This window comes from Bombina bombina, chromosome 3 (genome assembly GCF_027579735.1).
Source record: "Bombina bombina isolate aBomBom1 chromosome 3, aBomBom1.pri, whole genome shotgun sequence".
Lineage (NCBI taxonomy): Eukaryota > Metazoa > Chordata > Amphibia > Anura > Bombinatoridae > Bombina > Bombina bombina.
Window position 1 is genome coordinate 617,651,680 of NC_069501.1, and position 14,937 is coordinate 617,666,616.

Here is a 14,937-nt window from a genome sequence, read left to right on the forward strand (position 1 = left end):
TCTGTTGGTATCTCTGTGAGGGTGGGTGTGTATGTCTTTGTGCATTTTCTGTGGATGTCTGTGAGGGTGTGTGCATATGTCTTTGAGCTTTTGCTATGGGTGTCTCTGTGAGGGTGGGCGTGTGTTTGTCTTTGTGCATTTTCTCTGGATGCCTCTGTGAGGGTGGGTGTGTATGTCTGTGTTTTCTGTGGATGTCTCTGAGGGGTGTGTGTGTGTGTATGTCTGTGTTTTCTGTGGATGTCTCTGAGAGGGTGTGTATTTTCTGTGGGTGTCTCTGTGAGGGTGCGTGTGTGTATGTCTTTGTGTGTTTTCTGTGGATGTCTCAGTGAGGGTGTGTATGTATGTCTTTCTGTGTTTTCTGTGGGTGTCTCTGTGTCTGTGTGTGTGTATGTCTTTGTGTGTTTTCTGAGGCTGTCTCTGTTGGTGTTTCCTTGGGTGTATGTGCAAGTTTGAGTTTGTGTGTGTGTGTGTGTCCATTGTCTGTTCCTTTTTAGGACATTTTGACCTTACTACTGATTATTCACATCTTTCTACAGACTTTGAGACTAATGAGACCTTTCCGGAAGTAACCACTCCACCATTTAACCTTTAAATTATTGTTTAGGCAGTTCAGGGCCCTTCCTTTCAGCCACTGCATGCTGTTGTCATCATTTAGTTGGCATCTTCCTTTACAAAAAGATAATCAGAACTCCATATTTTGTTTTCTAAATCTCCTTTTTTTACAAAACTGTAGTTTACCTCATTACTTGTCAGGTCAATGTAAACAAGTGCCGAGTGTCTGTTTGGGTGTCTGTGTCTGAGTTTCTTTGCTTGTTTGCTAGAGTGTCTATATGTGAATCCTTATGTGTGAGTGTGTGTGTGTGTTTCAGTGTATGTTACTACCTTTACAACATTTCCAAGTTTAAATAGACACTTAAGAATAAAGTGCATATACATTTTAGTCACTTGGTCAAAAATTGCACATGTCAAAGGGGGGGGCCCTGATCAAAGGTTAAGTCAGGGGCCCCAAAATTTCTAGTGGCAGCCCTGCTTCCAGACATCAGTTTATACAATATTGCAGCGTTGGTAAAAATTGCAATTGATTGGCTGGCAACAACAGATATATTCTCCTCTTTTGCACAGGAGTCTCTTTTGATACACCCTTTCGCACTATCAGCTATATTACATTGTAAGCCGCAACAATTACCTTCTAATGTTTCTTCACTTATAACATTAAAAAATATAGTTCTGGCATGGCATAAATTTTGTAAATTTTTGGAAATAGATTTCTCTTTTTCAGAATTTCTTCCTATTCGGGGTAACCCGTTATTTTCTCCCGGTATACACCAAAGTACTTTTAAGAGCTGGGCCGAAAAGGGTTTAAGTCGGATTTGTCAATTTAGCTGGCTCAGACTATCTAGTTCTAGCGGGAGAAACTTTGTTTTCTCTTTATCAGTTACCGAGATCAGATTTATTTGCGTTTTTCCAGGTACGACATTTTATTGTGACACAGGACTGGAAGCTCCCCATACCTTTTGCATGGTCCGATGTCAGGGTCTTATTACAGAGATTTGTGGCGGGTGTTACTTCAATCTCATTAATATATGATATTATGCTCTCAAAGCAAACTCAAGGTGTCTTAAATAAGATCAGTGGTCTATGGAGCAGGTCAATCTTAGATATAGATCAGGATAGAATCACACAGAGCTTCAAGACCCTGGATAGGTGCAAAGTCCCCTCAATGTGGAAGGAATCTCATATGAAACTAATAAATAATTTTAATTTTTCCAGCTAAACTTGCCCGGCTTTATCCATCTAGATCAGCTTGCTGTCCAAGATGTGCATACATGGAAGCGGATTTATTGCATATGTTTTGGGCATGCCCTGGGATAAATCAGCTCTGGTTGAAACTTATATATTGGTTTAATAACATACACGGTGTATCTGTCTCTCTCACGTTCCAGGATATTATCCTATTGATTAAGTCCACAAGTAGTCAAGATAGGTATTGGACTTGTTCATTGAATACTTTAATATTAGCGGTAAGACAGAGTATCCTAAAAAAATGGAAAGCAAAAAAAGGGCCTGTATTCTCTGAGATTCTGCGTGTAATTCAAGATCAAATTATCTTTGAATCATACCATTTACAGGATGCCTCAGAAACCAGAATTAAAATTTGTTTACTTGATTGGTATCCCATTATTAACTCTTATCTTGCGCCTATACAAAAACAGATTCTAGCACCTTTCCTGTCCTCAGTTAGTTTTGCAGAAATGGTTATATTAGATCTCTTCCCACATTCATGGATATCAAATGCTGCCAAAATTCAGTATTAATCGTTCCAGGGATCAGGGGAAGGAGGGTTTTTTGTTTTTTTGTTTGTTTTGTTTTTGTTTTTTTTCTTCCTTTTTCTTTTTCTTTCTTTTTTCTTGTTTTTCTGAGCCTCCTCTCAGCAATGTGCTGTTAGGAGCCAGTTATAAAAATGCAGAGATATCATTGTCATATGCTGGATTGTTATATCTGTTAAATTATTTCTGCAGTTTTGTTTATATATGACAACAAATGTTATTTTTTTTTGCTAATTGTATTTATCGGCTATGAATAAAGATATATATATATATATATATATATATATATATATATATATATATATATATATATATATATATATATATAAAAAAAAATAACTATGTACTAGCTACCTAGTTAAAATAAATACAAATTTACCTGTAAAATAAAACCTAACCTGAGTTACACTAACACCTAACATTACAATAAAATTAAATAAATTAAATAAAAAAAATACATTTATCTAAATTACAAAAAATAATAAACACTAAATTACACAAAATTAAAAAAGAAATTATCAAAAATAAAAACGAATTACTCCTAATCTAATAGCCCTATCAAAATAAAAAAGCCCCCCCAAAATAAAAAAAAAAACATAGCCTACACTAAACTGCCAATAGCCCTTAAAAGGGCCTTTTGCGGAGCATTGCCCCAAAGAAATCAGCTCTTTTACCTGTAAAAAAAAATACAAACAACCCCCCAACAGTAAAACCCACCACCCACACAACCAACCCCCCAAATAAAATCCTATCTAAATAAACCTAAGCTCCCTATTGCCCTGAAAAGGGCATTTGGATGTGCATTGCCCTTAAAAGGGCATTTAGCTCTTTTACATTGCCCAAAACCCTAAGCTAAAAATAAAACCCACCCAAGAAACCCTTAAAAAAACCTAACACTAACCCCCGCAGATTCACTTACAGTCTTTGAAGACCGGACATCCATCCTCATCCAGCCGGCAAAGTCTTCATCCAAGTGGCAAGAAGTCCTCAACGAAGCCGGGAGAAGTCTTCATCCAAGTGGCAAGAAGTTCTCAACAAAGCCGGGAGAAGTCTTCATCCAAGTGGCAAGAAGTCGTCCTCCAGGCGGGCAGAAGTCTTCATCCAGACGGCATGCTCTATCTTTATCCTTCTGATGCAGAGCGGCTCCATCTTCAAGACATCCGGCGTGGATCATCCTCTTCATACGGTCCCAGCTGTACAATGAAGGTTCCCTTTAAGGGACGTCATCCAAGATGGCGTCCCTTGAATTCCGATTGGCTGATAGAATTCTATTAGCTAATCGGAATTAAAGGGTAAAAAATCCTATTGGCTGATCCAATTAGCCAATAGGATTGAACTCGCATTCTATTGGCTGATTGGAACAGCCAATATAATGCAAGCTTAATCCCATTGGCTGATTGGATCAGCCAATAGGATTGAAGCTTGATCCTGTTGGCTGATTGCCCGCCTGGAGGAAGACTTCTTGCCGTTTGGATGAAGACTGTTCCCGGCTTCGTTGAGGATTTCTTGCTGCTTGGATGAAGACTTTGTTGGCTGGATGAGGATGGATGTCCAGTCTTCAAAAACTGTTTTTAGCTTAGGGTTTTGGGCAACATAAAAGAGCTAAATGCCCTTTTAAGGGCAATGCCCATCCAAATGCCCTTGTCAGGGCAATGGGGAGCTTAGGTTTATTTAGATAGGATTTTATTTGGGGGTTGGTTGTGTGGGTGGTGGGTTTTACTGTTGGGGGGTTGTTTGTATTTTTTTTACAGGTAAAAGAGCTGATTTCTTTGGGGCAATGCCTGCAAAAGGCCATTTTAATGGCTATTGGCAGTTTAGTGTAGGCTAGGGTATTTTTATTTTGGGGTGGCTTGTTTAATTTGATAGGGCTATTAGATTAGGAGTAATTCGTTTTTATTTTTGATAATTTCTTTTTTTATTTTGTGTAATTTAGTGTTTATTATTTTTTGTAATTTAGATAAATGTATTTTTTTAATTAAATGTATTTAATTTTATTGTAATGTTAGGTGTTAGTGTAACTCAGGTTAGGTTTTATTTTACAGGTAAATTTGTATTTATTTTAACTAGGTAGCTAGTAAATAGTTAATAACTATTAAATAACTAGTCTACCTAGTTAAAATAAATACAAACTTAGCTGTGAAATAAAAATAAAACCCAAGATATCTACAATGTAACTATTAGTTATATTTTAGCTAGCTTAGGGTTTATTTTACAGGTAAGTATTTAGTTTTAAATTGGAATTATTTAGTTGTAAATAGGTTTTATTTAGAATTATTTTAATTATGTTAAAGTTAGGGGTGTTAGGGTTAGGGTTAGTTAGGGTTAGGGTTAGACTTAGGGTTAGGGGTTAATATATGTATTTAGTGTTAGTGATGTGGGAGGCCAGAGGTTTAGGGGTTAATAACTTTAGTATAGTGGTTATGGCGACGTTGGTGGAGGCAGATTAGGGGTTAATAAATTTATGTAGGTGGCGGCGACATTGGGGGCGGCAGATTAGTGGTTAATAAATTTATGTAGGTGGCGGCGACATTGGGGGCGGCAAATTAGGGGTTAATAAGTGTAATGTAGGTGTCAGCGATGTCAGGGATGGCAGATTAGGGATGTTTAGACTCGGGTTTATGTTAGGGTGTTAGGTTTAAATATACATTTTCTTTCCCCCATAGACATCAATGGGGCTGCGTTACGGAGCTTTACGCTCCGTCATTGCAGGTGATAGGCTTTTTTTTAGCTGGCTCTCCCCATTGATGTCTATGGGGAAATCGTGCACGAGCACGTCAAAGCAGCTCAAAGCAACTCTGATATTTGTGTGCGGTATGGAGCTCAACGCAGCCATATCGCCCGCAAACGCCAGGTTTTTGCAAACCTGTAATAGCAGCGCTTTTAAAGGTGAGCGGAGGAAATAACTTGCAAGTTAGTAGCGAGCCACTCATAACACAAAACTTGTAATCTTGCTGACTGTTAGCTAATATCCGGTCTGCAGATATTCTATGCATTCCAGGCTGGAGTGATTTTTTACGCACCCTGACCTTGAAGCAGCTGGGCAGGAAAATGTAAAGTTTCCCTCATGGCTGCTAGATCTTATTCCTTTGAAAGCTGCTCCATTATCCATAGCTCAGGTCTGTGGTCTGTGTACACTGATTAACGTCAGACCTGTTAAGCTTGCATATCTTTGCTGTAACACAAACGGACAGCTCCACCTACTGGCCTGTCCTTATTTTAATCAATGCACTCTGCTTCTCAGTGCTTTTCAGTAGCAGTGTCACATGACTGAAAAAAGGGCGTTATTCTGAAACGGCGCAAATTGAACCGGCGCAAACCGAGGGCCACCTGTATATGTATTTACAGACATGTATACAAATATAAACACATAAATACATATGTACACACTTTAGACATATATATATATATATATATATATATATATATATATATATATATATATATATGGGTATGTATATATATATATATATATATATATATATGCATAAGTGCATTGGAGCCCTTTGTAGTTAAGTAGATGAAAACATGTAAAAACATATTTATGCAATATTCATTTTTTTTATTATTTTTTTTTAACCTTTATTAGTTTTAATGATGGTTTAGAAAATGGGAAACCATAATAATATGAACATATTACATGACAAAAATAAAAATAAATAACTTTGTATACCTATTCAAAAATAAGTCAGCTCACTAGCAGATTCATAGTTTCAAGTTTAGATAATGTCCTTTTTCAACAGTAATGTGGCAACTCTGGCTATCGATATGACCAAGTCAGTAATATGCATTGTTTTCTTGAGTCAACATCATTCTGCCACATAAAGGTGCTGTAATGGGTGAGCAAGAAGGGATATCAGGTAGCATTCACTTAGCAATAATGGTATTTTTGTGTTATATTCACAAGGAACTGTTTATTGTGGGTTTGTTTAGAGAGAAGGAAGAAACAAGCATAAAATTCGAGGAAAAGTGTGAGAGGACAGGAGAAGGGGTCAGTGAGAACCATATTTGAGGAGGAGGGGGGACAACAAAAGGAGAGAGGGAGATAAAGAGGGAAAAATGGGGGGGGGAGTGGTGAACAGATCGGGCACTGTTAAATAGGTTAAGGGATTTTGATGTTAGGTTTTTACTTTTTTTTCCTCTCCTCTCCTCTTCCTCTTTTTTCCCTTCCTTTCTTCCCTTTTTTTATATGTCAGTCATGGCAGATGACATTTGAGTTCTAGCGTGGTTAGTTGGTTTCCTGAGTGATATTTCCCATAGAAATTTTGTGTCTAGAAAGAAGTCGAGTTTGTTTCGCCTTAATTATCCATACTCCTCTAACATGAATAGCTCTGAGACTCTATCAACCCACATATTATATGGGGGCGACTCTGCAGCTTTCCAGTTTCAAGCTATTAATGATTTGGCAGCTTTCAGACCCATTTCTAGGATTAGAGATTTTAATTTACACTGAAGCTTTGGAAGGACATTTAATACGGTTATGTGGGGTGTCTACTGAAGAGGGCTAGTTAGGATTCCCTGTAAATGTATCTCAATCTTTTCCCAAAAGGGTTGAATATGTTCCACCAAATGTTTAGCATACTAATTGATTATCCACATCTCCTTCTGCACTCCCCAGATGCAGATGTTTTAATAAAATGAGAGAGTTGGGCATGTTTTAGCCAGTTTGTGAACCTAACCCCTTAGATCTCATTGAGTTGATTTCTAGTTTTCTATTGTCTTCAAAAGATGCTAAGGGTATTGTGTGATCCAATTCTTGTACTTGCTTATAACCACTATCTATTCTTCCAGTCATTTCCATGTTCAATGGAATTGGGAGAGGGATCTATTGGTGGATATATTTGGGTTTGAGTTCCTTATTAATTCCCAGGTATGAAAGATATGTCTATGTCTCTCTAATTAATTACAGGTTGGGTATGTCTCTCTAATTGATTACAGGTTGGGGGTCTTTTGGGACCCAACAGAGGGCTCCCACTTTTGGGATGTGCAGAATGTGGGAATCTATAGAGAACCATGACTTCAAGGTGTCTGAGCAGTGCCAATCAAGGATTCTCTGTAGGTTAATTGCCTCAAAATATTCCTTTATTAGGGATAGTTCTAAGCTTCCACCTTTAGTGGATTTGTATAATCACAAGAAAGAGCTTATTTGGCCTGCAGCTGTTTTATTTACCAATTTAGCAAGTGGAATGGGAGAGCCTGCATGATGTAGAGGATTTGGGGAAGGAGTGTCATTTTCACAGCTTGAACACATCCCCACCAAGAGAGAGGCTTATCTTTCTAGGTTCTTTAGCAGTGTTGTTAAGTAAAGCAGTGTAGTTCTTGTCAAAAAGTAAGTCATTTCGAGGTGTGAGGTGTATCCCTAGATATTTCACTGTGTCTTTTTGAAATAATATTGTTGAGATTTAAGTATTCTGTGCTAGGCATCGAAATGTTCATTATCTTTGACTTTTCCATATTTATTGCAAAATTAGAAAAAGTGTAGAATTTGTGTATTTCCACTAATAAGTTGATTATGGATTTGTGTGGGGATGTGACGTGAATAACACATTGTCGGCATACATCGCAATCTTAAAAAATTTGGGTGCCTATTCTTATTCCTTTTTTCTTTTTGTGTTTCCGTATGTGTGATGCTAGTATCTACTTTGTTAATATAAATAGTATTGGTGTGAGTGGGCAACCCTGTCTGGTGCCATTATGAATTGAGAATGGATGTGATAATGTGTCATTGGTTTTTACTACCGCAGATGGAGTTGAATATAGACTGAAGATGTGTGCTAACATCTTAGGACCAAATCTAAATGCTTCTAATGCCATGTTCAGAAATTACCAATTTGCTCGATAGAAGGATTTCTCCAAGTCGGTCGCTATAAACACTGATTGGATATTAAAGTGTTTTGCATAAGATGGTAAAGTTATGGCTCTTATAGTGTTGTTTCTAGCCTACTGACGCGGAGCAAATCCAACCTGATCAGGGTTTTAGGGCGGATTTTGTAATTTTTTAAGGTAAAAGAGTTGTTTATCATCTTGATAAAGGCTACGGCTGAAACGCGTAGATTTGCCCACAACCATTGCCAAGTAATTTGAATTCTTACCTTAAAGGAACTTTGTAACATCATCTAAGCTATAGTAGCTTTCTATCTACTGGTTATACGAAAGTGTAACATTACACGCTAATTGCTCTAATCGTCCAAACCTGACATTTAGAGTGGACAGCAACTCTGTGTGGAAAAACACATGCAAACCCTATAAAGGGAGGATTTCGTTTCACCCAGACTGCTTGAACTCTTGGAAACTAATAGTTCCATTTGAAAACCAGCATCGTTGCAAACCTTACGATGGTGTTTTTTTTGCAGTCAGGGCAGGATCTCAACTCATCCAGATTGTCTGGATTTTGGATAATTTACATGCTCCTTGAAAAACCTCAAATCCTTTACGAGACACGCTAGCTAATACGATTAGCTTTTGGACTATATCTGGAGCATCCTAACAGCTATCGCTTTTTTGGCTACATAGCACATCTCTCATTCCTCAATATAGAGGCTGAGCAGTCTTCCCCAATCAGGTAATACTACATCTAAACTATCGACTGGTCGAAATCTTCTGTGACCCGGACTCTAAACTGTGAGTACACTTGCTAAAAACCCTAAACGAGTGTTACTGTATTCAGAATTTTTATAATTTTAACCGCATCTGTGAAATACTCACCCTAGAGCATAAGCTGGAATTAGTAAAGAGTATAAGCTGGAATTAGTAAAGAACCAACATCGATTCGATTCACCTTATATAACTAAAAGCCTACAAAAGCTCTTTCTCTTTACGACACTAACGCCTAGATTTAGAGTTTTGTCTGTAAAAAGCCGCGTAGCAAATGCTGCTTTTTTTGCCAACGCACCATTCCAACAACGCTGGTATTTAGGGTTGTCTGAGAGGCTGCGTTAGGCTCAAAAAAGGGTGCATTGAGCCTAACTTAGCTCCACTTCAACTCTCAATACCAGCATTGCTTATGGTAGTGGTAAGTTGGAAAAACGTGCTCGTGCGCGATATCCCCATAGGAAACAATGGGGCAGATTTGGCTGAAAAAAAACCTAACACCTGCAAAAAAGCAGCGTTCAGCTCCTAACGCAGCCCCATTGTTTCCTATGGGGAAACACTTTCTAAGTCTACACCAAACACCCTAACATGAACCCCGAGTCTAAACACCCCTAACCTTACACTTATTAACCCCTAATCTGCTGCCCCCGCTATCGCTGACCCCTGCATATTATTATTAACCCCTAATCTTCCACTCCAGACACCGCCGCAAAATACATTATCCCTATGAACCCCTAATCTGCCGCCCCTAACATCGCCGACCCCTATATTATATTTATTAACTCCTAATCTGCTGCCCCAACGTCGCCGCTACCTTACCTACACTTATTAACTCCTAATCTGCCGACCGGACCTTGCCGCCACTATAATAAATGTATTAACCCCTAAACCGCCGCACTCCCGCCTTGCAAACACTAGAATAAATTGTATTAACCCCTAATCTGCCCTCCCTAACATCGCCGCCACCTACCTACAATTATTAACCTCTAATCTCCCGCCCGCACCATCGCCGCTACTATAATAAAGTTATTAACCCCTAAACATAACTCTAACCCTAACCCTAACACCCCCCTAACATAAATATAATTTATATTAAAGAAAATAATATTCCTAAAATTAACTAAATGATTCCTATTTAAAACTAAATAATTACCTATAAAATAAACCCTTATATAGCTACAATATAATTAATAATTAGATTGTAGCTATTTTAGGATTTATATTTATTTTACAGGCAACTTTGTATTTATTTTAACAAGGTACAATAGCTATTAAATAGTTAATAACTATTTAATAGCTACCTAGTTAAAATAAATACAGAATGACATGTAAAATAAATCCTAACCTAAGTTACAATTAAACCTAACACTACACTATTATTAAATTAATTAAATAAATTACCTACAATTAATTACAATTAAATAAACTATTCAATAATACAAAAAAAACAAACACTAAATTACAAAAAATAAAAAAGAATTACAAGCAGTTGAAACTAATTACACCTAATCTAAGCCCCCTAATAAAATAAAAAAGCCTCCCAAAATAAAAAATTCCCTACCCTATTCTAAAATACAAAACTAATCAGCTCTTTTACCAGCTCTTAAAAGGGCTTTTTGCGGGGCCTTGCCCCAAAGTAATCAGCTTTTTTGCCTGAAAATAAAAATACAATACCCCCCAACATTACAACCCACCACCCACATACCCCTACTCTAACCCACCCAAACCCCCCTTAAAAAACCTATCACTAACCCCCGAAGATCTCCCTACCTTGAGTCGTCGTCGCCGAGCCGAATTCTTCATCCAAGCGGAGCAAGAAGATGTCCTCCATCCTGTAGAAGTCTTGATCCAAGCGGCATCTTCTATCTTCTTTCTTCCGGATCCATCTTCATCCCGCTGACGTGGAACATCCTTCTTCCCCGACGGACTAACGACGAATGAAGGTTCCTTTAAGGGACGTCATCCAAGATGGCGTCCCTTCAATTCCGATTGGCTGATAGAATTCTATCAGCCAATCGGAATTAAGGTAGAAAAAATCAGATTGAAGTTCAATCCGATTGGCTGATCCAATCAGCCAATTGTATTGAACTCGTATTCTATTGACTGATCGGAACAGCCAATAGAATGCGAGTTCAATACGATTGGCTGATTGGATCTTCAAAGACTCCAAATACCAGCGTTAGGCAGATCCCATGAATCACTGTAGGGAAGTGAGCAGTAGACCTATACCTGCCTGACTCTAAATACCAATACGTGCGGCCAAAAGCAGCGTTAGTAGTAGTGACGTCGCGAATAGTTAGCCGGCGAACATAGCTTGTTCGCGTTTGCCGCGGAGGGCGAACATATGTGATGTTCGATCCGCCCCCTATTCTTTATCATTGAATAAACTTTGACCCTCTACCTCACAGTCTGCAGACACATTTCAGCCAATCAGCAGCAGACACTCCCTCCCAGACCCTCTCAGCTCCTGTGCAGCAGCCATTTTAGATTCATTCTGATCCTGCATTCTTAGTGAGAGGAGGGATAGTGTCGCTGCTGCTCATTTTATAGGGAAATTGATAGTTAGGCTAGTGTATTCAGTGTCCACTACAGTCCTGAAGGACTCATCTGATCTCGGCTGTAAGTACAGCACCCCAAAAAGCCCTTTTTAGGGCTAGAACATCATTTTTTTTAATTATTATTTTATTCTTTGTAATCTAATTGCATTTGCCTGCCTGTCAGCGTGTGTCAGGCTCACAGCATATACTGTGCCTACTTGCTCACTGCCACCACTCATATCTGGTGTAACATTAGTGTAAATTTAAAAAAAAAAACTTTTACATCAGTCTGCTAGTGTAATCTAATTTCAGTTGCCAGGCCAGCCTGCCACTGCCAGCCTGTGTGTCAGGCTCACAGCATATACTGTGCCTACTTGCTCAGTGCCACCACCAGTCGTATCTGGTGTAACATTAGTGTAAATTAAAAAAAAACTTTTACATCAGTCTGCTAGTGTAATCTAATAGCAGTTGCTTGTCTGCCACTGCCAGCCTGTGTGTCAGGCTCACAGCATATACTGTACCTACTTGCTCAGTGCCACCACTCATATCTGGTGTAACATTAGTGTAAATTTAAAAAAAAAAAACTTTTACATCAGTCTGCTAGTGTAATCTAATTTTAGTTGCCAGCAGGCCAGCCTGCCACTGCCAGCCTGTGTGTCAGGCTCACAGCATATACTGTGCCTACTTGCTCAGTGCCACCATCAGTCATATCTGGTGTAACAGTAGTGTAAATTAAAAAAAAAAAACAACTTTAACATCAGTCTGCTAGTGTAATCTAATAGCAGTTGCCTGCCTGCCACTGCCAGCCTGTGTGTCAGGCTCACAGCATATACTCTGCCTACTCGCTCAGTGCCACCACCAGTCATATCTGGTGTAACATTAGTGTAAATTTAAAAAAAAAACGTTTACATCAGTCTGCTAGTGTAATCTAATAGCAGTTGCCTGCCTGCCTGCCACTGCCAGCCTGTGTGTCAGGCTCACAGCATATACTGTGCCTACTCGCTCAGTGCCACCACTCATATCTGGTGTAACATTAGTGTAAATTTAAAAAAAAAAAACTTTTACATCAGTCTGCTAGTGTAATCTAATTTCAGTTGCCAGGCCAGCCTGCCACTGCCAGCCTGTGTGTCAGGCTCACAGCATATACTGTGCCAACTTGCTCAGTGCCACCACCAGTCATATCTGGTGTAACATTAGTGTAAATTTAAAAAAAATTTTTTTTACATCAGTCTGCTAGTGTAATCTAATTTCAGTTGCCAGCAGGCCAGCCTGCCACTGCCAGCCTGTGTGTCAGGCTCACAGCATATACTGTGCCTACTTGCTCAGTGCCACCACTCATATCTGGTGTAACATTAGTGTAAATTTAAAAAATAACAACTTTTACATCAGTCACGTCCCCTGGCGATGCAACTGCCTCTGGGAACCTTACCATGGGTCCCAGACCGCACGTCTTGTAATTCTCTGTCTGGGAAATTATATATCTATCAAATCTATCTAACTATCAATCGTATCTATCAAATTTATATTGCATCTATTGATCTATGTAATCTATGTATCTATCTATCTATCTATCTATCTATCTATCTATCTATCAAATCTATCTATCTCGTGGTTGTGCAAATGGACTGTTTGCGGTTGTTTGCGGTGCGTTACACAGGGAGCTTGGTCTGTCACTGTGAAGCGGCGTAACCCTTACACTACCTGATCGATACAACATCATACCTGATGTTTTAAAGCACGTTATTCCAAACAATTTAGAAATGTTAGGTGATTTATGCCCTTTATGGATTAAAACCAGACTCTGCATCAACTATGTAATTTTCCGTGGGAGTTTTGCCATGGATCCCCCTCCGGCATGCCACAGTCCAGGTGTTAGTCCCCTTGAAACAACTTTTCCATCACTATTGTGGCCAGAAAGAGTCGCTGTTGGTTTTAAAGTTCGCCTGCCTATTGAAGTCAATGGCGGTTTGCCCGGTTCGCTGGTTCGTGAACAGTTGCGGAAGTTTGAGTCCACGGTTCGCAAACCAAAATTTTTAGGTTCGCAACATCACTAGTTAGGAGCCCTTAACGCTGCTTTTGACGGCTAACGTGGGACTCTAAATCTAGGTGTAAGACTTTTATGGCAACATGAATTGCAAATCTTAAAGAAGCATATACAAGAGCATGTTCTTACGACACTAAGACTATTTACAGCACTTTATCTATAAAATTGCTAATTTTTATCCAATTTTTTACCTATAAAATCTTTTTTTTTTTTTTTTTAATAGTTTTTATTAAGAGTTTCAAAGATACAATATACAAAACTGAGAAAATCAACAATTGCGCTGTGCCATGTTCAACAAGAACAAAATTATCCAACACATTTTAATGACATAATAATAGATGGTTATGTATAAGATATAATGTGATCCTTGGATATTGTAATATATACTGCAGCTCTCCCATAAATAAGAACATGGGTTGCGCTTAACTGATTCAAGACTGAATAAAGCAGAAAGAAAAGAGTTAAAGGAGGGGGAAGACATACTGTGGAGCAGGGGAGGGGGGGTGAGGTAAAGGGAGGGGAAAAAAAAAAAAAAACTTAATGGAGTTAATGGCATTATTTCCCCTTGACTTTTCCGCCCAGGGGGACCCCAGGTATGTGCATTACCTCTTGGTGCATGACCCGCCTAAAGGTCCGCTGCTAGTCATGTTGAGGGATGGTAACAGTTCCAAACCTCCACTATCAGGTAATACAAGTCAGTTTTGTTAGTTTTCATAAAATGGTAACGTTCTAATACAAGAAGGTCCGACACTCGTGACCGCCAGTCATCAACCGTCGGGGGTGTTATTGATTTCCATCTCTTTGGGATAAGCATTTTTGCTCCGTTGAGCATCAATGGAAGCAACGCCTTCAGAACTTTATTTTGGAGTTTAGGGAGACCCTGAAACATCAAAGTATACATCTGATGAGGTAAGGTAGCTTCTATGATCTCTGAGATCGCCGAGAACACCGCCTCCCAGTAGGGCGCTATTACCGGGCAGGTCCACCAAATATGGTGCATTGTCCCGCTCTGGCCGCAGCCCCTCCAACATGAATCTGGAATCTGTGGATTAGTTCTGTGTAGTCTCGCAGGGGTAAGATACCACCTGCTCAACATTTTAAAGTGCATTTCCTGAGTGCTAGCAGATGAAGATGTCTTTGCTGCAATCTGGAATGCTAGTCTCCAGTCATTGGGTTGAGTGTCAGCATTAGTTTCTCTATCCCATGCTTGTGTATAGGTGGGCAGTACTTGGTCGTCTCTGACTAACAACAGTTTATATATAAGAGATATAGTATGCCTTGGTAGGCTCTGCTGAACACACAACTGCTCAAATGGAGTGAGTTCCCTATTTAATTTATCTTTATGTCTGTGCGTAATAATGAAATGTTTGACCTGTGAGTATGCGAACCAAGATGAAAATAGGGTCCCATCCCACTGTTGGAAAAACTCCTTAGAGGCTAT